The sequence below is a fragment of the Lygodium microphyllum genome, chromosome 1 (assembly GCF_053477565.2).
Source record: "Lygodium microphyllum isolate KBCC chromosome 1, Lygodium_microphyllum_v1.1.10, whole genome shotgun sequence".
In the NCBI taxonomy this organism is placed as follows: Eukaryota; Viridiplantae; Streptophyta; class Polypodiopsida; order Schizaeales; family Lygodiaceae; genus Lygodium; species Lygodium microphyllum.
This window is the reverse complement of record NC_141135.1, coordinates 3,490,882-3,514,538: the sequence shown is the minus strand read 5'-3', so window position 1 is coordinate 3,514,538 and position 23,657 is coordinate 3,490,882.

Sequence of the window (23,657 nt, the reverse complement as noted above, 5' to 3'; positions counted from 1 at the left end):
ATATAAGAGAACTCACTTTTAAATTATGCAAGTATAAGCTTCATCTTGCAGCTCTTTCAGTGAAAATAAGGAGCTTACATGAAGCCAACATGGAGTCTCTTAATCAAATAGATGTCAAGAGATATTATAACAATATAGTAGAAGCCCATAGATTGGGAAAATTTGGTGGAAAACGTGCTCTATGGGACTTCTTGCAAGACATAGCTACAAATATGTTATGATCAAAGGGAGGCCAACAATATAGTGCAAATACCAAAGCTTTGTTTGAGGTTACAAAGATGTGGAGTGGACCAAGGTTGCATGATTTCCTCACTACTAACCTCAATGGCCCTTCACTCTCAATGACAAAGAGAGCCCATAGACAATCCACCCACTTCATACCTGGTATACGTGGATATATTTTTTATGCCATTGCTGAAATATATCACAAGGAGAAAGAAAAACATGGCATTGCAAGAAAGATTCCCTTTACTTTGGTGGAGGATGAGACAACCATAAAGAAGCGAATAAGGTAAACATATTGCAAAAAAAAGGGCCTGTAAAAAATATTCTCGATTAACTTTTAACTTTTATGACATTTGTTGTTTCGATTGTAGGTGGAACCCTAAAGATGATATGCTTATTGTGTTTGATGGATACAAGTCTTTAGAGCGTGAGTGTAGGACTTCATGCATGATTAAAGTTGGAGAAGGAAAATTAGCCTATGATGTAATTTTTGATGCTTTTGAGACTTGTATAATTGGTGGTTATGCAAGAGTCTTTGTTGCAAATCCACTTCATGAAGCACTTCCATGCTTAGTTGTGGCTGCTCATTGCACATGCAATCGATTTGATGCAAGTTTTGTCCAAAGACAATGGAGTAAAATCTCAACATTGTGGGATGAGAATCTTTCATCGATGATAGGTCCTATTATTATTAGACATGCATCAGATGGAGATAGTCAATGAAGAAAATTAATATTAGTTGATTATGTTCACAAACATGGAACCAGATACAAGATTGAATGGGATGGATGGCCTCTCTCAACCAAATTATCAAATGGAGAGGTTTTGGGTCTACATGAACAAGATTTTATATATAATAGAAAAAATCTTGTCAATATTCTTCACAAAACAAAGCATCAACTGACTCTTGGTGATGTTTGGGTTACCTTGAATCATGTTGCTATCGTTTATTATTCTTTTCCAGTTGACAAGCATATTATGCTCAAGGAAGCCGATATTAGGCAATATGATCATCAAATTTGGGCTACGGTGCAAATAATGTGTAGTAGGCAAGTCCAATGGTGTTTGGGGGAGCTAGCAAATAATGGAAAACATAGAAAATAGAGGAGCATTGTAGAAACATAAGCTTACCTTGAAATTTTAGGAGACTACATTGATATTTTCTCATCTCCACTTCACCTTGGTGGAGAGAGTCCATTTAGCAGCAAAAGTGCCAATTTTTTTTCAAGTTTGGAGATCTTGGATTATAAAACATGCCACATATACATTGTCAAAAAAAATTATTAGTAAGGAGGCATTCTTAGATGTACAACTCTTGTGCCACATTTTTGTACTACTCATAAAATATTTTAAAGACATTCATTCAAATAAGATGCTTCCAATACATTTGAATGGATCTAATGCATTTGAAATCTTCTTCAACAAAGTTGGGAGCATGGTTGGGCAAGAGTGCACTTCTAATTTGATGGACATGCTACATAGTATAGGGTTCTTGAATAGGCTTTCATATTTTGAGTGCAAGGAGAATAGTGTGAAATTTACACATGCCCATAAGAAACAGGAACATGTATGGACAGGGCTGAATCTCAAGGAGACCGTGGAAGAAGTAAATTTAGGCGATTACAAACACATTTCAACTAATGAGAATATAATTGATGCCTTGAAAAGGGGATTACAAAGTGCTCACCACATTTGTGAGTGTTTACAAATGAAACCAAAAGGTAAAGAGGATACGTAATGGTTGTTGTAGCCTTAGTTTGAAGGTTTTTTTAATGCTTATGCCTGTTCAAATTTCCAAGATTCCGATACGGATGAGGAATTTTCAGCTCTTATAAATGATGGAGTGGATTCAGTGGAGGATGTATCCACCACGAGTGAGATATGGCATGTAGTAGATTCTTTGTTAGATGAAAAGGACAAAGTAAATGCAGTAGTGGAGCTTGACAATAATAGGTTTCTTTTTAAGTCAACATTGTTAAGTCAACTCAATTTCGATCCCACATTGTCCAAAGATAGGCTTACAATGGTGCGATAAGGAGTATACTATAGTAAGGACAAGAAACATCATACTCAAACAAATGACAATCTATTGGCATTGGTTCTTTAGATTGTGTTGTGTTCTTCCGAGAAGAGCATACCAATGGGAAGATCACAAGGCCATTGATAAGCTCTTCAAAAAGTATTTAAAAAAATAAAAGCCAAAGTGTGTGGTACTTAGGACGAGTTCAAAAGATGAGAAGAAATGTTGGTGGCACCTGTGGATACAAGAGAGGGTTTAGTCTCCTAGATAGGCCCTTAGGAGTGGAGGTTTAACTTGGATGGTATCAAAAATCAAAGGGAACATGGATTTTTACATATGATTTGATAGACCTTGATATGATAGATATTGAAAGTGTCATTGCCCTTGCAAACTTCACATATGATTATAATAATAACAAATATGACCTTGATGAAAATGATTGGAAGATCTTCAATGAATTCGTAAAGGACCATTGAGGATAGGTAAACCGACATTATTTTTTCTCTTTTTGAGTATTATCTAATGTGTAAATTGAGTGAAGGAAAAAAGTCTTATAGAGTGATTTTTTGGCATTTTCCTTCATGTTAATGTTGTATATTTATATGTCTACGTCAATAACGCAACTAGTGGATCATGGTGATGCATCTATGCATGTCAGAATCAACATGGACTCTAGCTTTGAAAATGCCGAGGTATTGAGTAGAACACACTTATGGATTGGAGAAAAATTTTGTATATCACATTTCTTGTATAGCTATATCTACTTTGTAAAGGAATACAAAATAAGTTTTGTATAAATGCAAAAATCAAAAACCATAATTTTTCATTGAATCATCATCTGGATTTTGTATATTCACATTTTTTGTATAGCTATATCTAATTTATAAAGGAACACAAAATAAGTTTTTTGCAAATGCAAAAATCAATCATGTGGATTATTCTAGAATTTACTTGTGTTCTATAGAAATGCAACATGTTTTTTCCTTTTAATGTACCTACCTCTTTGAATTACAAATTAATCTTATATTCATTATGTTGCTTGAATTATGGATTGAGTAGCATTTACCTCTTGTCATCTCCAAGAGAGAGAGTGTGTGTGTGGGTGCACATGCATGTATGTGTGACATATATGCCTTTGATCTAGTTTGTAGGAATGGTTGAGAGGATATTTTGAGATGAAATAGATACAAAAGATATAATGATAAACCTTGCTAGAGCCCTGCTACCACCATAATAGTGCAACATTAAGATCAATATTGCAATGTAAACGAGCCCAAAGATAGTAATAGGATGGTCAAAGTATTTGTTTTTTTATATTTTTAATAAAGACCTCTAAGACTGACTCTGGGCTAGTCTAGCTTCCTAGTAATTGTGCGTCATAACTTTAGGCAATGCTAGCCGTAAAGATACTAACATGAATGCCCTTCACTAACTAGTTCTGGGTTGAGAATTGCATGCTCTAGTTATATACCTAATGTCTTTATCTAGAAATTATTTTAAAATCTTACTTTTATTGATAAAAATTTAAAATATACATTTGGATATTGTATATTACAATGATATTTTCATATTCACTAGGGCCCTTGGGAGTTTTTTTGTGGTCAATTCTATATTGTAGTATCTTGTATCTATTACATAGGGATCTATTAAATTATTTATTTAAAAAAATAAACCCACAGTAAGGGATTTATAAATATTGAATGCATCTTATGCCTAGGGTTTATACATAGTAACTTACCCGAGAGATCTATCCACCAACTACAAGCAATAGTTTGCCAAAGTACAATGTTCGCTTTCTAAGATAATGTTGAAAATTGTAATAACAACAATGCCAAAATAAACATAATATATATATCAATCCAATTGTGGACAAATATCTAAGAAAGCAAGCTTCCACTGCTAAGGATATCTAAGTAGCAATTAGGATACAAAGGATAAAATGAGTAGTGACTAAGTATAGACCAATGGTACCAAAGATAGTTACAAACTCAGATTATCAATAAGCCATACATCCCATAAGCATATACATCACTAACAAACTACTGAAGAGTTAAGTGTTGGTGTCCAAAGCATACAAAATCAAATCATCCCATAAGTAGAGGTAACTATGTCCAATAGCATACAAGAGAGCATATGTATACACTGAGAGTCCCATTGTCTCAAAGAGCCAAGCTCTACCTAAATGTCAAGAATCACATGGTGGGGAGACTTGCTTGAGTTGTTGCACCAAACACACACTGTATACACAAGAGGAAGCTCACTCAAGAATACAAGAAGAGAGATAGAGGCCACAACGTTTTCTTGATGATTTCTTTTTTCTTCTTCCACCCACTATACAATATAGAAAAAGTATAGATAAGATACAACATAAAGGAAAGTGGCCTACTAAGTCAAACAATGCATAACAGACTACACTAATCGACTGGCGCTATGTCTTTGCCAAAGGTAGGTGTAACAAACTAAATATAATAAGTGATAAGTCAGTGGCCATGTGAGTATCATACTGACCACCAACATGCTAAGTGTAGACATGCGGACTCGTCTAGCTAGGTGGTCCATCATCAATGTCTGCATGTGTTGAGCTTGCCATCTCAACACTCCCCCTCAAGCTCAACTCTATCTCTGCAACTCCAAGTAAGCTTTGGAACTTTTGAAGTTTCTCTACACCCAACGCCTTTGTGAAAATGTCAACTATCTGATTCTGTGTGTTGACATATACCAAGTCAATCTCTCTTGCAAGTAACTTCTCTCTCACAAAGTAGTAGTGCATACCTCAATGTGTTTTGTCCTAGCATGGAACATTGGATTCCTAGCTAGCTGTAAGCTGCTCATGTTATCACAATGAATGACAACTAGACCATCTCCCTGCACATCCAAATCACCTAATATCTTTTGTAGCCATACCACCTCACATGCTGCCATAACAGCACCTCTATACTCGGCCTCTATACTCGATAAAGCAACTGTAGGTTGCTTTTTGCTGCTCCATGTAACTGCTAAACTACCAAGGGAAAACATGAATCCACTAGTAGATATTTTGTCTGACATGCTGCCAGCCCAATCTGCATCTGTGTATCCAAAGACATGTACATCCTTACCTGCCTCATTAAAAAGTCCATAATGTAAAGTGTACTTCACATACCTCAGTATACATCTAACTGCATCCAAATGAGGCTTTCTAGGCATCTGCATTAACTGACTGACAAGGCCAATAGCATAGCTCAAGTCTAGCCTTGTGATAGTCATGTAAATCAAACTCCCTACTATCCTCCTGAACATAGTAGGGTCTTCTATCTCATCCCCAACATCAACACTCAACTTCACATTTTACTCCAATGGTATTGAAAAAGGCTTATATGCTATCATACCATCCTTGGATAACATATCCAAGCCATACTGCCTTTGGGGTAGCCATATACCATCATCACATCTGATCACCTCAATACCAAGAAAGTATCTCAGCTCACCCAATGTAACATGTCCACCTGTTCACTCGTAGGATACGTCTTAGCAGCCCATCGGGAAGAGAGTCTAGAAAGCGCCGCCCGGCACTCCCACGGAATGTCACGGGGTTTGCGATCTAAGTCTTCCCGAGTCTGCCACGAAGCCGAAGCATTCCGACCGTTCCCACTTAGGAATCGACCTAAATCAGGGTTTTCCTAATGGTCAAGTTCCTAGAAAGTAACTAGTGTCAAACCCCAGACAAACTACTTTATGCAGAAACATTAGGGTCGAAGCGGATTTATGCTCCACTTGGTTCAAGGAGAATGGGAAACGAGAGGGATGCAAAGCTCGACCTCTCTGCCCGTAAGGCATAATCCCATTCCGTTCCTCTAAAACAACATAAATCGAGACTCTAATACTCTAGATTCTAGGTCATTGTTCCTTGCTATCAAATTCCTTCGAGAAAAGTTCCCGGCCAACCGGGACCACCCTTCCGTAGGATGGACCCATGGTCACATCCACCGCACTTTCCTCAGGGTTGCTTTAGTTGTCTAATTACCTACCACATTTAGTTTGACAAACATAAACAGCTTCCTGGGCGATTTAAAATTTCTGACGTTAATGCACTGACAAAGAAAAACAATGTCAAACAAGTTCCTTTTCAACAATTGATCTTATTTATCAGTCTTTGGAATACATCACATAATCCAGCCGGAAGGCTATTCCATAATCCGCCCGAAGGCAATCCATAATCCACCCAAAGGCAATCCACAATCCGCACGAAGGCTATTCCAGCAATCCTCAGGGATCGTTATTCCAAGTTTCTGCCCATAGACTAGTATGCGGGCCTCGAGATCCAATCTCGAGTCACGTCGACCTCTTGTGCAGGACCCGAAGGCAAGGGATTTACGGCCAGAGCCCCCCTCGCACCCAAGCATCCTCCTTCTCCAAGTAGCACCCACGGAGAGACCTCTCGCGACGGGTTCGGTCCACGTACCCGGCACGGCTAACAACCCCCTTGGTTAGGGTCAGGCAGACAGTCGGGGGTAACTGATGCTGCCTCTCCCTCCAGGCCTTCAACCTAAAGCATTAACTATTTTTCCATCTTTAGTTCATTGAGCAAAGAAGTACAAACAGAGCTCCTAACTGTACAAACACAATCAATCCAGTGGTCGTTTGTTTGGCCATCTGCTAAGGTATAATTTCTTCTCTCGGAATGCATCCAGCATTCGATCCGGGATCAATTTGCGACTTGGCAAGATCCCCAAGGGTTTCATTGCTCGATTACCATTTTATCCTTGGGTTACGGTTTATACCCTATTAACCCAAATTAACAAACACCTTTGGTTCATTAAACTAAGACAATAATTCCTGGGCAACCTCATCGCCCTAACTTGATTGGTCAATTTCTTGCTAGGCAATACGTAACTTCCCTAACTTGGCAAATCAACCTCAAAGAAGGGTGATGTAGTAGGATGACCACTCATCCTCTTGCAAGTTAGACTTGCACTTAGAACTCGCCAACCTTGTTTTAAGGGGTGGCAATTCTACTTTGTGATTTAAACACAAAACCCTGCGACGTTGCAACTTGTTGCACAGGTATCGCACCTATCTTATGGGTTCATTTCTCCCCTCGCACGGTATTCCTTGGTCAAGGATACCTTGGTTAAGATGTAGGGTTTGGAGTCCTCTTGACTCAACCCAACCCTAATCTTACTAGGCCGCCCCAGGGTTTCTAAGTCCATACGCAGGTCTAGTCTTTGGCTAATTGATCCTTAGGGTTAAACCCTAGATCGTTCTTGCATAGGAGTTTAGCTAGCCCTAACATTCTATGAATGTGGGTAGGATCTTTGGGATCGAAAGTCCTGGCTTGGCATCCCAAGTGCGATACTAGGGAGAATTTTTAACGTACTAAACCCTACCTAGCACTTGGAGGTGTTCGTTGTACCAACTATTTATGCTTTTATGAATCCCATGTGGGTTATGCCATCACAAGCGATTTACCTAAATCGATCTAATTGTCTTGCGACAAGAGGTGATCTTTTTTTAGAGACGCTAATATTTTCCCTAAAAGGTGTAAATAGTTGCAAGACATAACATTACATGCAAAATATGCGATTCATTGACTTTTTCCTTCTATGCAACTATAAAATGTACAATGACTATTTCTTTTTCTTGCCTAAACTATAATTATTGACACTTAGGGCTAACTCGTATAAAAACCTACGTTGAACTTCAACAAGAACTATGCTCATAACCCTTCGCTTAATGCATTGAATTCAAGCTTTAATATGAAATTGCATTCTTTCCTAAATACAATATTTGATGGAAAGACTCCATGCATGAATGAATACCATGAGACCATTATCGATTTAATTCGTCCTTCGACACTCAGCCCAACCTAGGATGTAATTATCATTGCATGCAATTTGCACGGTACGTAAATCCCTTTCATGCAATGCAACTACTTGGACAACATTTAATGGACGTCGATGATTAACTCATATGAATCACAACTAGGAAATTATCACCTAGGTTCATTATGCGCTGTTCTTTTTTGCGATGCAATCAAGGATGAATTTATACAATTCCACCTTTTTAACCTATGCAATATGCATTTAGGATTGCAATTTGGAAATGCAAGCAAACCCAAATGCACGACATGCACTAACTCTTATAAATTGTCCAAGGAAATAAATTCCCCAATGTATTTTAACTTGAGTAGTGAATTAAAGACATGCTTGAATGCATTCTTTTCATGCGGAACAAATTTTTAAGAACCTGGGCATTGAGGTTCAGGGTGTTATCCACACGCGAACTCGGATTGGAAGCTCCCGCATGTATGCCTCGCGTCTTTTGTTTGGGGGCCATTGGATGTAGTAATTCCGTTCCAGCAACTCTCTCTGAGTATCTCCGCATATCAAATCTACTTCTGTCCGTTATCTCCTCCTCCCGTGCAGGACACGGCCTTAGGGATTTGGTTTTAAATTTCTCGAGGAAGCACGGGGGAGCCAAGCCTATGGAGGCTTAAGATTGGAAGCTTCTAAAGAAGCTTCTAAGCTTCTGTCTCTGTCAGAAATGTGGAGAGAGAAGAATTTGATGGAGGAGGAGATGATGATGAGGATAATGATGAAGATGATGATAATAATGATGATGGTGGTGGTGTGGTTGATGAAGGCGGCTGCGTGGCGCAGTAGCGCCTTGGTGGCGGCTGATGGCGGAAGCACGGCGGGCTTCACGACTCCTCCAGCAGCACGGCTCCACCTCCCTCTTCCCTCCCCCAAGCTTAAGGGGAGGTTATATAGGATAGGTGGGAGATAGCCACCCATGTGGCTGGATTGCATGCCTCCCCTCCCTCATGATTCTCCACTCCAGACCACTCCATCTCATGTTCTTCCCACACTCCCTCTCCCCGCCATGCATCGGTTGAGGGGAGGGGGGGTTAATTAAAAAAAAATTGCACAAAATTTAACTATTATCCATTTACCTTTTCCCATGAAGGGTGTTCTCGTGTGGCCTATGGTTTTTCAGCCTCGGCGTCTTTTGCATAACGCGGCTGGAGTTTACTAACGTGAGGGTGGAGCATTTAGCTCAGGGCCCTTCTAGTCACAAGGAGATTATTTTAAACTGCTCTTGCGCGGGGCATGTAGGATCAAAAATCATTAATATTTCGTGCGGAAATATTACATTCTCTCCCCCTTAAAGGAATTGAGATGTTCTCATCTCGAGAAGAACTAGCGGTATTGTCAGTTGAGAGTACTTTCATCCATGCAAGTGGCATCCTCTTTGGGATAATCTTTCCATTGGACAAGATATTCTCTCAAGGTCCTGGATCTCAAATGCCTCTCCCTAACATCTAATATCCTGTCAGGCCATAGCTCAAGGACTCCTTGGCTAGGCATTACAACTTGTTGATCATCAAGCACATGACTAGGGTTAGGTACATATTTCTTCAGTAGGCTAATATGGAATACATTATGAACTTTTAGGTTTTCGGGGAGTTGTAGTCTATAAGCATTAGGCCCTAGGCACTTGAGAATCTTGTAGGGTCCACAATACCTTGGACTTAGATTTTTGCATTCACCAAAGAATAGGGAACTCTTCTTTGGACGTACGGGAATGAAGACCATATCACCTTCAATGAAGGATCTTTATTGACGTTTCAAGTCCGCGTAAGCCTTTTGCATGTTCTTGGCAGCTTGAATGTCCTATCTTATTGACTTGATTTGGTCATCCATGTCTTCCAGCATCTGTCTTGAAGCTTCAACCCTCAGGGTTGGATCCAAAAAGTTTAAAGGACTACGACAGTCGTGCCCATACAATGCTTGAAAAGGGGTCATCTGTATGCTTTGTTGATAAGAAGAATTGTAGGCAAACTCAACCAGTGGCAAATATTGAATCCACTTTTTGGGCTCATGGCAGTAGTATGCCCTTAGCATATCCTCAATGACTTGGTTGAATTGCTCCGTTTGACCATTAGTTTGGGGATGGTAAGCTATACTAAAACAGAGTTGAGTCCCAATGGCCTCGAAGATAACCCTCCAGAAATGTGATGTAAAGAGAGGGTCACGATCACTAATGATTCTTTTGGGCAACCCATGTAGTTTAAATACCTCCTTGATGAATAACCTTGCAATGTCTGAGGCTCTATAGTTTGTCTTAATAGGGATAAGATGTGCAACCTTGGTAAGCATATCTACCACAACCATAATGGAGTTGTATCCTCCCTGAACTTGGGGTAGGCCAACAACAAAGTCCATACTAATGAATTCCCATTTCATTTGGGGAATGTCAAGTGGTTGCAACTTCCCTGGCATTTTGACATGTTTCGGCCTTAATGCGTTGACAAGACAAACATTCAGTGACATATTTGAGAATGTCACCTTTAAGCCTCTCCCAATAATAGCACTTTCTGACTGCATTGAGGGTCTTGGCATAGTCAGGGATGTCCTGAGAAAGGGGAGTCATGAGCTTCCCAAAGTATCTTCTGCTTGAGTGACTGGCTTGCCGGTATACATAATCTCGTTCTATAGTAGACAAGTCCACTATTGATAGAGAATTCTTGATACTTTGCATGTAGCTTCGGGTCTTGATCCTTGATGGGGATCTCCCTTAGCAAGTTGTTCTGATAGGTTGGATCATGGCATGCCTCTTCTCTATCTAGCTCAAGAATTGGGTTGTTTGGCATGGATACCTTTGTGGCTAGAGATCTAGCTGTTGATGGATCTTGCAAAATTAGAGAATTTAGAAATGCCTTGCGACTGAGTGCATCGGCTACATTCTCCTTTCCAACCCGGTATATTTGATTTCAAAATCATATTCCTCCAGCACTTCAATCCATCGACGTTGCCTCATGTTGAGCTCATTCTGGGTAAAAATCCATTTGAGACTTTTATGATCTGTCACTAGGGTAAACTCGTTACCCAGCAAGTAGTGTCTCCAAAGCTTGAGAGCATGGATGACGGCTAATAGCTCCAGATCGTGGGTAGCATAATTCCTCTCATGGCTCTTCAGTTTCCTCGAAGAGTATGCTACAGGATGACCTTCTTGCATAAGCACACATCCTAAGGCAAGTGTGCTAGCATCAGTTATCACTTCAAACTCCTTACCAAGGCCTGGAAGTTTCAAGATGGGTGCTGATACCAAGCTTTGCTTTAGTTCGTCAAAGCTGGATTGTTCAGCAGTTGACCATACAATTGATGTTTGCTTCTTCAATAGGTCAGTCATCAACAATGCTACAATCAAAGCATAGTTTTTGATAAAGACCCTGTACCATCCTGTCAATCCAAGAAAGCTACATAGTTGTTGGTGTTGTCCACTCCAGAACATCTCTGACCTTGGCCGGATCTACTGCGATTCCTTTCCGCAGATACAATAAATCCCAGATATTCAATCTGTCACTTGAAAAATGCACACTTCTTCTTCTTGGCATAAAGCTTGTATGCCCTCATTGTTTCAAGGGACAATGCGTAGCTAGGGTTCATGTTCTTCTTCCTGTTTGGAGTAGACTAGGGTATCGTCAAAGAAGACGAGTACCAAGTCATCAAGATAGGGCCTAAAGATATCTTGCATTAGCTTGTTGAAGGTAGCAGGTGCATTTGTCAGCCCGAATGACATGACTAGGAACTCAAAGTGTCCATATCTTGCGATGAATGCCGTCTTTGGGATATCTTCTTCCTTGATCCTTATCTGATAATATCCAGACCTGAGATCAATCTTGGAGAAGATCTTCACACCTTGAAGACAGTCAAAAAGTTCATCTATTCTTGGAATAGGATATTTGTTCTTAATGGTTGATTGATTCAACCCTCTGTAGTCAATGCATAACGGAAGCATTCCATCCTTCTTCTTCTGGGACAGCACTGGAGCTCCCCATGGTGAACTGCTAGGACGAATGTAGCCTTTGATCTAACAGTTGTTTGAGTTGCTCCTTCAGCTCAATCACTTCCGGGATAGACATTCTATATGGCCTCTTTGCAATTGGTGCAGCTCCTAGCTTGATTTCATGATCAACTTCCCTTTGAGGAGGAAGTTCTATCAGCTCTTTAAGAAATACGTCTGCGTACTCCTTTAGCCATGAAGGTTCTTCCCTAGACTCCTGATTCTGATCTAGCTTATTAAGCTTAATCAAATAGACAGGTAGCCCCTTTCTAACTCCTTTTATTATCCGAGATGCTTTGGCCAGTTGAATTTTTGGCTTCCTAGTCTCTCCTTGAGTTGTGACCAATTCTCCTTCAAAATTTCGGAAGGATCCAATCCATTCCGAGCAAACACTCATGGATACCTATGTTCATAACCTTGAATCTGACCGAAGTCGACTTTCCACCCAGTAGGAATCTCACCTTAGCAGTTTGCCTGGTATAAGTGACTTCACGACCATTTGCTAATTCCACAAGTAAGGTAGGTGCATCTATTGTGGCTATTCCTAACCTGTTTGCACAAACTAGTGAAATGAAGGAATGTGTATTGCCACAATCAATCAAGGTTCTAAAGCCTTTACCTTGATAATCCGATGGAGTCTGAATCATCGAGAATTGGCAATTCAGGCCTTTCTTGTGAAGAGCGGCATGCACTGTTGCCCTCTCAAAGTCGGCTTCCATGGTTGGATCTTCGTCATCACCAAACTCCTTGTCGGCAACACTGGCGGTCCTCCCTCTGGCCCGGGTGGCGGCTCCTTGGCCACGGATGGTTCCTTGGGATGGTCCTTGGCGTTGTCCTCCATTAAGCTTGGGACATTGCCTTTTGAAATGACCAGACTCATTGCAATGGAAGCAACAGAGATTGCGGCCATTATCTTGGGTAGGAGCAAAATTATTGACAGTGTTGATCCTAGCTTTCTTCCTTTGTCCCGGATTTTGGCCCTACGTTCTCTTAGCCTGGGACCTATACACTCCTTTGTTTGATCCTTGTAAGACCAAGTCTTGTTATTTCTTAGCCTGGTCTGCACCTCCTATATTATGGGTGCAGCTCGAATGAGCACGTCCTGAAGATCTGTTGGGCGCATTGATTCGAGGTGGGTGTTTACGGGTGGGTTTAATCCAGCACAAAACTTTGACACCTATTGTCTCATATCCATTTGTTGGCGCATACTTCAAAGAGAGACGAACTTTGAATAGTAAGCATCGAGAGATAGACCAAGCTGCTTTAATTCATAGAGCTCATTCATCTTTTGCGTGCGATAGGCAGGTGGTAGATATCTCCCTCGCACAGCTCTTTTAAGCTTTTCCCACATAACTGACCCTTCCGAGATCCCTTGGTCTCTGCACCATTGCTTCCACCAAAGTCTTGCTTCACCGGTAAGCTTCAGCTTGGCAAGCATTGCTTGGTTAGCGGGTGCAGTACCTGCTGCTTCGAAGTAATCCTCCATGGATTCGATCCAGATCTCGGCATCAGTTTGGACGGTCCTTCCCTTACCATCAAATTCTGGTGGCTTGATTTGCTTGAGAAGAAACTTCTTCTCCTGAATCACGGCCGTACTTGGTGTAGGGGTCGGACTAGGGATCTGCACTTGAGGTTGTGCCTGGGCATTGAAAATTCTTTACATTAAAACTTGCTAAATGTTTCCCACATTACGTTACATGCCTAGTTCAGCTTTCACCCAAGTGACCTTATCACTTAACTTCTTTATCAATACTCACAGTCAAGACAATCATTGATAAAAAGTCTATTTCATTCATATGGACATAGCCCTTTCTGAGTACAATTATTTTTGGGAAAATAGAACAAGTTGATACATCACTTTGGGGAGAATAAGACTGTGTTACATTTAGCTACGGAAACTGAGTAATAGTATGGATTGGGGTCATGGATTTTCAAGAATCGATAGGTCATAGGAAGATTAGGGTATCTTTTCCTTTGATACCCATTCCTTTCATAACGTCCCAACACCTTGATTCTATCGGCAGGGATTATTCGAGTCACTTCCTCGTACACATACATCTTGTGCTTGACCTTTCAACCGTCGACATGTAGGGTTTCGTTTGGTTGAGCCTCAACAAAGATGAACAACTTCACGATCCCTAAGTCCTCCATCCACTTGATTCTCTTCAAGTTGGTTTGAAGGTATGCAAGTCGGTGGGTAGCTATGTTATAATTTCCTGAATCACCCGTCCATCTTCATTCCATGTACAAGGGCAAAGGATTGTAGATGCGGTCTAGGATATTCATCATATCGAGCCTCCATCGATAATTCGAAGCACACATCGTTGTCATAAACATAACTTGGAACACCAAGAATTTGTTCCATGCTTCGCGACTCTGCAGGTCAGTGTCAATAAGTAAGGAAATGTTCTTAACAACAACATTTGCTCACTTCTACTCATGAAGTTTCCTTGTAAATATTAAATCCTCGTTGGTTCACTCTGATACCAACTGTAACGTGTCCACCTGTTCACTCGTAAGACATGTCTTAGCAGCCCATCGGGAAGAGAGTCCAAAAAGCGCTGCCCGGCACTCCCACGGAATGTCACGGGGTTTGCGATCTAAGTCTTCCTGAGTCTGCCATGAAGCGGAAGCCTTCCGGCCATTCCCACTTAGGATCGACCTCAATCAGGGTTTTCCTAATGGTCAAGTTCCTAGAAAGTAACTAGTGTCGAACCCCAGATGAACTACTTTATGCAGAAACGTTAGGGGCGAAGCAGATTCATGCTGCACTTGGTTCAAGGAGAATGGGAAACGAGAGGGATGCAAAGCTTGACCTCTCTGCCCGTAAGGCATAATCCCATTTCGTTCCCCTAAAACAACATAAATCGGGACTCTAGTACTCTAGATTCTAGGTCATTGTTCCTTGCTATCAAATTCCTTCGAGAAAAGTTCCCGGCCAATCGGGACCACCCTTCCGTAGGATGGACCCATGGTCACATCCACCGCACTTTCCTCAGGGTTGCTTTAGTTGTCTAATTACCTACCACATTTAGTTTGAAAAACAAAAATAGCTTCCTTAATTAGCCAATTAATCGCCGATTCCTTCACGTAAATTAAGCACTTACAAAGAAAAAAAATGTCAAACAAGTTCCTTTTCAACAATTGATCTTATTTATCAGTCTTTGGAATACATCACATAATCCAGCCCGAAGGCTATTCCATAATCTGCCTGAAGGCAATCCATAATCCGCCTGAAGGCAATCTATAATCCGCCTGAAGGCTATTCCAGCAATCCTCAGGGATCGCTATTCCAAGTTTTTGCCCATAGACTAGTATGCGGGCCTCGAGATTCAATCTTGAGTCATGTCGGCCTCTTGTGCAGGAACTGGAGGCAAGGGATTTACGACCAGAGCCCCCCTGGCACCCAAGTGTCCTCCTGCTCCAAGTAGCACCCACGGAGAGACCTCTCGTGATGGGTTCGGTCTACATACCCGGCACGGCTCACAACCCCCTTGGTTAGGGTCAGGCAGACAGTCGGGGGTAACTAATGCTGCCTCTCCCTCCAGGTCTTCAACCTGAAGCATTAACTATTTTTCTATCTTTAGTTCATTGAGCAAAGAAGTACAAACAGAGTTCCTAATTGTACAAACACAATCAATCCAGTGGTTGTTTGTTTGGCCATCTGCTAAGGTATAATTTCTTCTCTCGGAATGCATCCAGCATTCGATCCGGGATCAATTTGCGACTTGGCAAGATCCCCAAGGGTTTCGTCGCTCGATTACCCTTTTATTCTTGGGTTAGGGTTTATAACCTGTTAACCCAAATTAACTTTGGTTCATTAAACTAAGACAATAATTACTGGGCAACCTCATCGCCCTAACTTGATTGGTCAATTTCTTGCTAGGCAATACGTAACTTCCCTAACTTGGCAAATCAACCTCAAAGAAGGGTGATGTAGTAGGATGACCACTCATCCTCTTGCAAGTTAGACTTGCACTTAGAACTCGCCAACCTTGTTTTAAGGGGTGGCAATTCTACTTTGTGATTTAAACACAAAACCCTGCGACATTGCAACTTATTGCACAGGTGTCGCACCTATCTTATGGGGTAATTTCTCCCCTCGCACGGTATTCCTTGGTCAAGGATACCTTGGTCAAGATGTAGGGTTTGGGAGTCCTCTTGACTCAACCCAACCCTAATCTTACTAGGCTGACAACGTTTGGCCCTAGGGTTTCTAAGTCCATACGCATGTAGTCTTTGGCTAATTGATCCTTAGGGTAAAACCCTAGATCATTCTTGCATAGGCATTCAGCTACTTGACAAGTAGATATCAGATGTAATCGTTGAGGATATGCAAAAGCCACTAGTGCCCAAGGAGCCTTTGATTCCCCAAGAGGATAACAGGCATCATAGGCACAACATTGCTCATGGCAAGGTTAAATGCTCAACAAAGCAAATGGTAAAATCATCTAATAGCCACAAGCAAATCTTCCAGCCAGTTTTAGAGCCACTTTAGGAGTCCCAATTCTCCTACACTCTCTTTCCCTAAATGGACACAGGAAGCACAATAGCAGTCATCAAGTGCAGTTGCTCAATCCCAATCTCTATCTCCATCTAAGCTTCCAAATGTCCAAGAGGTGGGACATGACACCATCCGTAGCTCTCAGCCCAAGGATATGCTTGTGCAACCTAATGTGACTAGATCAACTCATGCTCAATCTACACAAGTGAATGCTCAAAGGGCAACAAAAAGACACGACCACTTCTGATCGCCCTAGGGACTTGACACTGCAATCTTGTAATAGTAGCCAGTCCATTGAAATAGCTACTACTAGTTCCAATCAGGGATCACAGCAATCACAACCCCTGTCCATGACAATGCCCCTTGTGGAACATGTCCTTAGCAGTTTACCTATGGAGGAGGTGCCACAACCAGCATCCTTGGCAACTCCAGCACTTCCATAGCACCTAAAGCCTAGGCTGGAGGAGTTAAACAGAAGGGAATTGGCTGAAGAGCTAGACTTTCCAAAAAGAGAGGCAGTTGTACCCTCACAACCTAGCAAGGCTATTCAGCAGGCCATGGCTATGTCCCACGAGGACACACTAGAGAAAGAGAATGCTGAGGCCCAGCCAAGCACATTGATGACTGACCTAGTTCAAGGTCCCGAATCTTTAAGGGATACACCTCGATTTCCTAAGAAAAAGAAGAGAAAAGAACGAAATCAACAACGGCAATTGCAAGTGGCTGTAGACCCCAAGAAGATTGAAACCAAGAGAGCCGAAGAGTTGAGAAATAAAGCATCGAGACCATCCACCAATGAACCCATTGGTGTCTCTCCTAATAGCGGTGAAACGTCAGACACATCCGTGTGTTCTGAAAAATGAAAGCAGTCTTTACCATCAACGGTTGCTTGCAACACTCAATCCACCGACAACAAAGCTTGCATTGACCAATCAAGAATGGATACAACACTGTCATAATAGGTTGACAAATTTATACTAGTCACATCTAAGGAGAACCATGACGCAATAATAAAGCCTCAGGGGAAACATGGAAACCCCGAGAGCATAAGTAACCCTAGCGTTGACCAATCTTGCTCATCTAGGCCTAAGCCCCTAGCTATGCTAAAGCCTAGGGAAACTCCTAGAACCTTGCATAAGATAGCAATCGAGCAAGCCCTCGTTGAACATAGAAGTGTCGCAAAATGCTTAATTGAGTTGGATGCTAAGCTCAAAGTGTTCACACATGTCTGTCCTGGCAGACATGGGCGCATTCCCTAAGGAGCAGCTTGAAGAATACTTGCCATTTCCCCTATCCTGGGAAGAGCAAGAACATCTTGACGATCACTATGGCAGGCTCCTGCATAAATGCATGCGACTCACCTCTGACGAGGAAGCCGACGAACTATGCTTAACTGTAACATTCAATGATGTGCTCTGCCAACCAAATCTCTTAGAGATAGAGCAACTAAAGCAACAATCAGAGGGTCGAAGTCAATTTGAAAAATGTTGGTTTGAAAACCGTGTTGCAATGGCCGAACTAGAAGCCCAAATTATAGTAGCAGTCTCAGAGGAGCGATTAGCCAAATGGCAGTCTCAAAGAGACCCAACCTATATGGCACCAACTTCCTTTTGAGTGCTAACTGCCATTTGGGGTACGGACTTAGCTGGAACTAGCCAAGAGAACTCTCTGACTGATAAGATTCTCACTGAGGAGGAGTTACATGTTGCCAGTAGACTTAGACAAGGTGCCATGCTACTCGATGTTGCAAAATATCTATCGTTATTGAGTAAGCTGCCACGAGCATAAATAAACAATGAATTTTGTGACCCTATATAGATAATATCAACATACACAAGCAATGATAGTCAAGCGCAGGGAGAAGAGTTGGGTTTGACAAGCTGAGCCCCTCAGGTCCTCCTCTCACAACACATTTAGAAGTCATGTGACCGTTCCCGCCTCTAGGTGGAGGGCATGCAACCCTCATTACCGCCATAGGAAGCCCTGACCAACATCTCTGATGGTGTAGATGGGGCACCCTCCCTTTCTATACACCTTTCCCCTTTCCAGTCTATCCTTCCGAGGATAAGCCCTACCCCACTCCATGACAACCAGTCCATGCAGCTTAGCATAAGCCAAGATCTGCTAATGGATGGAGGCAAAACAAACATCATCACGAGGGTCGTCCCTCTACAACAAACACTACATGCCTCACCTCTCCCCTTCTCATCATATGCGCTTAATAACCCACTGTGTAATCTCTCCCATGTGAATAGTTTTATCGTGCCTCAGGGCCTAACCCTTAGTTCGCATTTTGCAGGTTCCCCTACGGTAGCAGTCATGGACCACATAGTGCAGTTGGCCTGCAAGGAAGCTCTCCACCATCGGAGGGAGCATAAGGCACTAGTGCCCCCACCAGAACGCTATGTGCCTACTCTAATGAGGTACATACCAAAAAGAGACCCCAAACGACACTGCCTAAGACGTAGGCTGAAATACCTAAGCCAAAAGGACAAGGGCTCAAGGGAGCACATGGGGTGTGGCAACACTGACTCTGTAGGCCCCCACTAGATGCTCGGGCACCAGATGCTCGAAAGAGGAGAGGGCAGCTCAAGACAAGCAGGAATTTGATGCATTGTTCAAAAGCATTCTGGAAACAGTTGTGGCTAGGGACTACACCATTTGGGTCCTGGCCGATATCTTCCCCGCTCAGCCTCACAGGAGCCCCTCATCGGCATAGCCTCAATCGCTCGACCACCCAGACTCGCACCACCTCATACAAATAGACTAGCCCCTATGATATATAAGCTGCTTAACAAAGGCTATCCTGCCATAACTTTTTGTCTTTAAATGGTTAAAGGGGCAGGCTCCCCACCTCAATATACTTTCCTTACCTACTGCTAATATATGTCACGTCTTTAACAAGCACTGAAATATCCATTGTAGTCAGCATCATAGGATTTTGATAAAGTAATATCTTGACGTGATTGCATCTGTTCGTTGTACTTGATGCATGTGACTTGCATATACTCTCATGAAGTGACAAGTGGATGCAGGACGATGCAGGTCTTCGTGCAAACATATTCAATGCCCAAGTCACCGCAAAACCACCAGCCTCACAAAGAGCTGTGATAAAGCCACGCTGCCAAAAGCAAAAATCACCCTTGCGAGCACCCACGTCGCATGGCCTAAAGTATGATCTTAACCACTTCCTCTTTCTGGGTTACACTTTATGCGGAGCACTTACGGCAGTTGTTACCTCAATTGTACCAACATCGCACATTCCAAAGAGGGTTGCAAAATCTCAAGTGTATCTCTCCATCTCAACAATTGCTTCTCTAACAATGAGGCTAGGGCACAATCATCACTGTAATATCCATTTCCTGAGCCTTCGAAGCTCGACATCTCCCAACCCATTGAAAGGCTAGTAGCTTCAACATATTGCAATGGTTGTACTCAGGCAAGTCCAAAAAAAAACAAGAAAAAAAAAGAAAAATAAAAAAAAGAAAAGAAAAGATATAAAAAGAAAAGAAGCACCAAGGGGTTCTCAAATTAGGTATGTCCAGTGACCTTGGTTGGCTGGCCCGTCCCTAGTCCCCTCGCCCTTTCGCATCTCCCATAATTGTTCAGGGCACAGGACATACCCTGGGAGCTTTGTCTCTCCTATGGTTAGACCTATCACCCTGACCCATTCGCACGATTCCCTCTTGCACTCTGCCTTAATACGATGGCAATCAATCATGGTAAGCACCGCACGAATGGCCATGAAAAGTACACCGTCCTCATCAAGCAAGTCCAATAGCTCCCAGCTACCGAAAATGCAGTGTCCCTGTGTTCAATTATGCTACATCATGCAATCACAATGCAAAGGATGTCCCATACACCTTCACATGTACTTCTTCTCAACATGGACAACTTTGCTTCATCCACACATTATTACAAGAAACCAACATGCGGTCTTCTAACTACGTAATATCTAAGTATGTACGAGCACTCACATAATATCTGCACCAAAATATATACACAGTTTGGGTCCTCAAGTGCAGGAAAATACTTTCAGCTTATTTAGAGTTCGACCTATCTCCCAAACTAATTGAACTACGTCTTGTGCACAATAAAGAAGACTAGCACTACCCCTAAGGAGAGACCACCTATGAGAGGTTTTCAATCGCAGGTATTGAAGACTCCAACGAAAGAGTCGTGTGCTCTTCATCGACACTTAACTCTGAATTCTTATCCTTTATCATCCTGCAAGCCCACCAAGAATCGTCATGTGCAGAATTCCCAACAAACCAACATTGGTGTTGGCCATCAGTGCAATCTCCAACAAAGAACAGCCCTACTACCAACTCCAACAAACCTACCACTAGCCACCTAGGCCACCAACGTGTCCCCAACGACCTTCCTCCACACCACCACCAACACTTCTCCATGGCAACCACACATGTCCCTTCCACCCACATCTTCAGTGCAGGTCAAAGCCTGCTACCTACGATGGTGAGTGCCATGGGACTGGCACTCGTCTAGGAGGGGGTAATGTTAACCGTCAGACGAACAAGGTGGAAAATCAGAAAAAGCTAAAGCAAAAGACAAAGGCCAAGGCAAAGTGAAACGGAAGACGAAGGCGTGCCAAGAAAAATCTAGAAACACAAAAAGCACAAAAAGTCCTAAATAAGGGGAAAAAGGCACACAAGGAAAAGCGAAAGTCAATACTTTTGTAAAAGAGCGCAAGCACATCATGATTTAATTTAAGGAGCACCAAGCTTTCACCCGTGCAATTTGTAAATGTAGATGAGCGGTGGAAAGGAAACTAGGAAGATATAAGGACAATGGAAAAAAGGGCCTAGGCCATGGTCAGCCATGTAAAAAACGGGATAAGGGATGACCACCCAAAAGGGATTTAGGGTTTTGTATATAAAGTTGAAAAGTGAATGAGAAGCTCATTCTTGTGTGTGGCCAAAAGTAGCTCTCTTCTTCTTCTTCTTCTTCTTCTTCTTCTTCTTCTTCTTCTTGCTTGCTTGAGCTTGTGCTTCAGAGAGGGAGTGTGAGTGTGAGGGAGTGAGTGTGTGAGGGTGAGGGATTGGGGAGGAGAAGCTCTCCATCTTCTCCTCTCTTCTTCTATTCTCTTCTCTTCTCTTGTCTTGCTCGCGGCGATGGAGCTTGGAGCATGGAGCTTGAGGATGGAGCTTTCTTGAAGCTTACACTTGGATCATGGAGCTACTAGAGTGCACAGGAGAGGAGGTAACTCGATCAGCATGGAGGTAAGCTCACTACACCCGTCATTAAAGCAGGAGGTAGAGGAGAGAAAAAGAAAGGAAAAGGAAGGAAAAGAGAAAAAGAAGGAAGAGTAGAGAAAAGCAGAAGAGGAAAGGCGAAGAAAGGCTGATGAAGAAGAGGAAGAACTAACAAGGAAAGAGAAAGAGGACCTGGCTGAAGCTACACGCCGGTCCATCGAACAGCAATGCAGAGCTAATGAACTGGGGAGTTTGACCCCACATAGAGAAGAAAGGCCTGGATCAAGCACACAGGTGTCGAAGATTGTGCCGCCCGCCATCACACTGAGGGCAAGGGCAAGGCCCCAATCAACCCAATTCCTACTCTATTGGTGCCTTCCACCGAGCCAACCACCATCACTCCCAGCATCCCCACCAGTACAGACGTATCAAATCTTGTGGCATGGATGCAGTACTTCATTAACAAGGAGATAGCCCAGGGACGAGCACTGAAACTACGACTACAGGGCAAAAGCGACCGGCCACAGACGCAGAGTCTAGGCAAGATCCTTAACGACAAAAGGTGGAGGCCTCAACAACACCCATCCAAACAATGATGACGCCACCAGCTAATTACGACGAATACATCACCGAGCTACTCTCGCAGTTGGAGAGAGCTAAGGAGGAACGAAAGGTAGCAGGCTGAGTTGGCAGACAGCTGAGAAGGAATCAATAGCCACCTTCCAGCTTGACAAAACAAGGATGATAGCCATGCAACAAAGGGAGATCGTAGATCTCAAGCAGGAAATAAAGGCTAAGGATGACAGAGAAGAGCACTGGAGGCAGCAACTCGAGAATGAAACACAGGAGCTGGTGAAGATGCAAAGAGATCATAAGCTCCTAATAATGCAATATCAGGAGCTCTTCGCAAAAATTGCTAAAATTGGAGAGCTCATGGCTGAGCTCAACTCCAGGGATGAGAAAAGAAAGCAGGACGTGGAGGAGCAGCAAGAAGAGATTGAGCGCCTAACCGATCAATTGAACTCTGAAAAAGAAGAACGGGAGAGGCTGATCAAGGAATTGGAGGACCAAGAGCAAAGGCTCATGATACTGACCCTGATGCAAGGGGAGAGCATGGAGGAAATGAACAAGAAAGCAGAGGAGTGGGCACGATGCATAATGAAAAGAGGGTGAAGACACTAGCGCGGCGTCTGGCTCTGGTAGAAAAGGAAAAGATCATTGCAGAGAGCAAGGCAGAAGCCGCCCAAGTGGCCTTCGGTGCCCAACAAAAAGTCTTCCTCAATACCATCATGGACACTACCCGCCCAAAGGAGGGAGAGTCGTTGGAGGTGGCACAAAGGAAGCTCAGCATTGCACGTAGAGCCCTACACGCAAGACTGCAAATGCCACCCCAACCTGCGGAGGTTAGGTTGAGCCTGGACGAGCAACAGAAATACCTACTGTTGGCCGACCTAACCCCCCAGGAAGTGGATGCCCTAGGATTCAAAGAGAGAGCACCACAAGGCAATCAGCAGGGGGAGGAAGCCGAACTCGAAGTCGACATGAACAGATTCATCGAAGATGTGATCCCACAACCCCCCTCGCCGCACATTCCGGAACAACAACCACTTGACCCGCCCCTGGACAGACAAGCCACGCTCAAGGAACGACGGAAAAAGTTGGTGGAAGAAGCCAGGTGGCTACAGGCCAAGCCAGTCGTGCAGCCATCCACATCCCTCCCACCATGCCCCGATGACCTCCCAACGCAATTCCACGTGGAGCTAGTGGTCTGGGAACAGCAGGAAATCAAAAAGGACCCTTTCTCTTTCAGCTTCCTTATGTTTGACAACCTGAGAAGGGTCCTGCCGATCAAAGTAATGAAGGAGGTGAT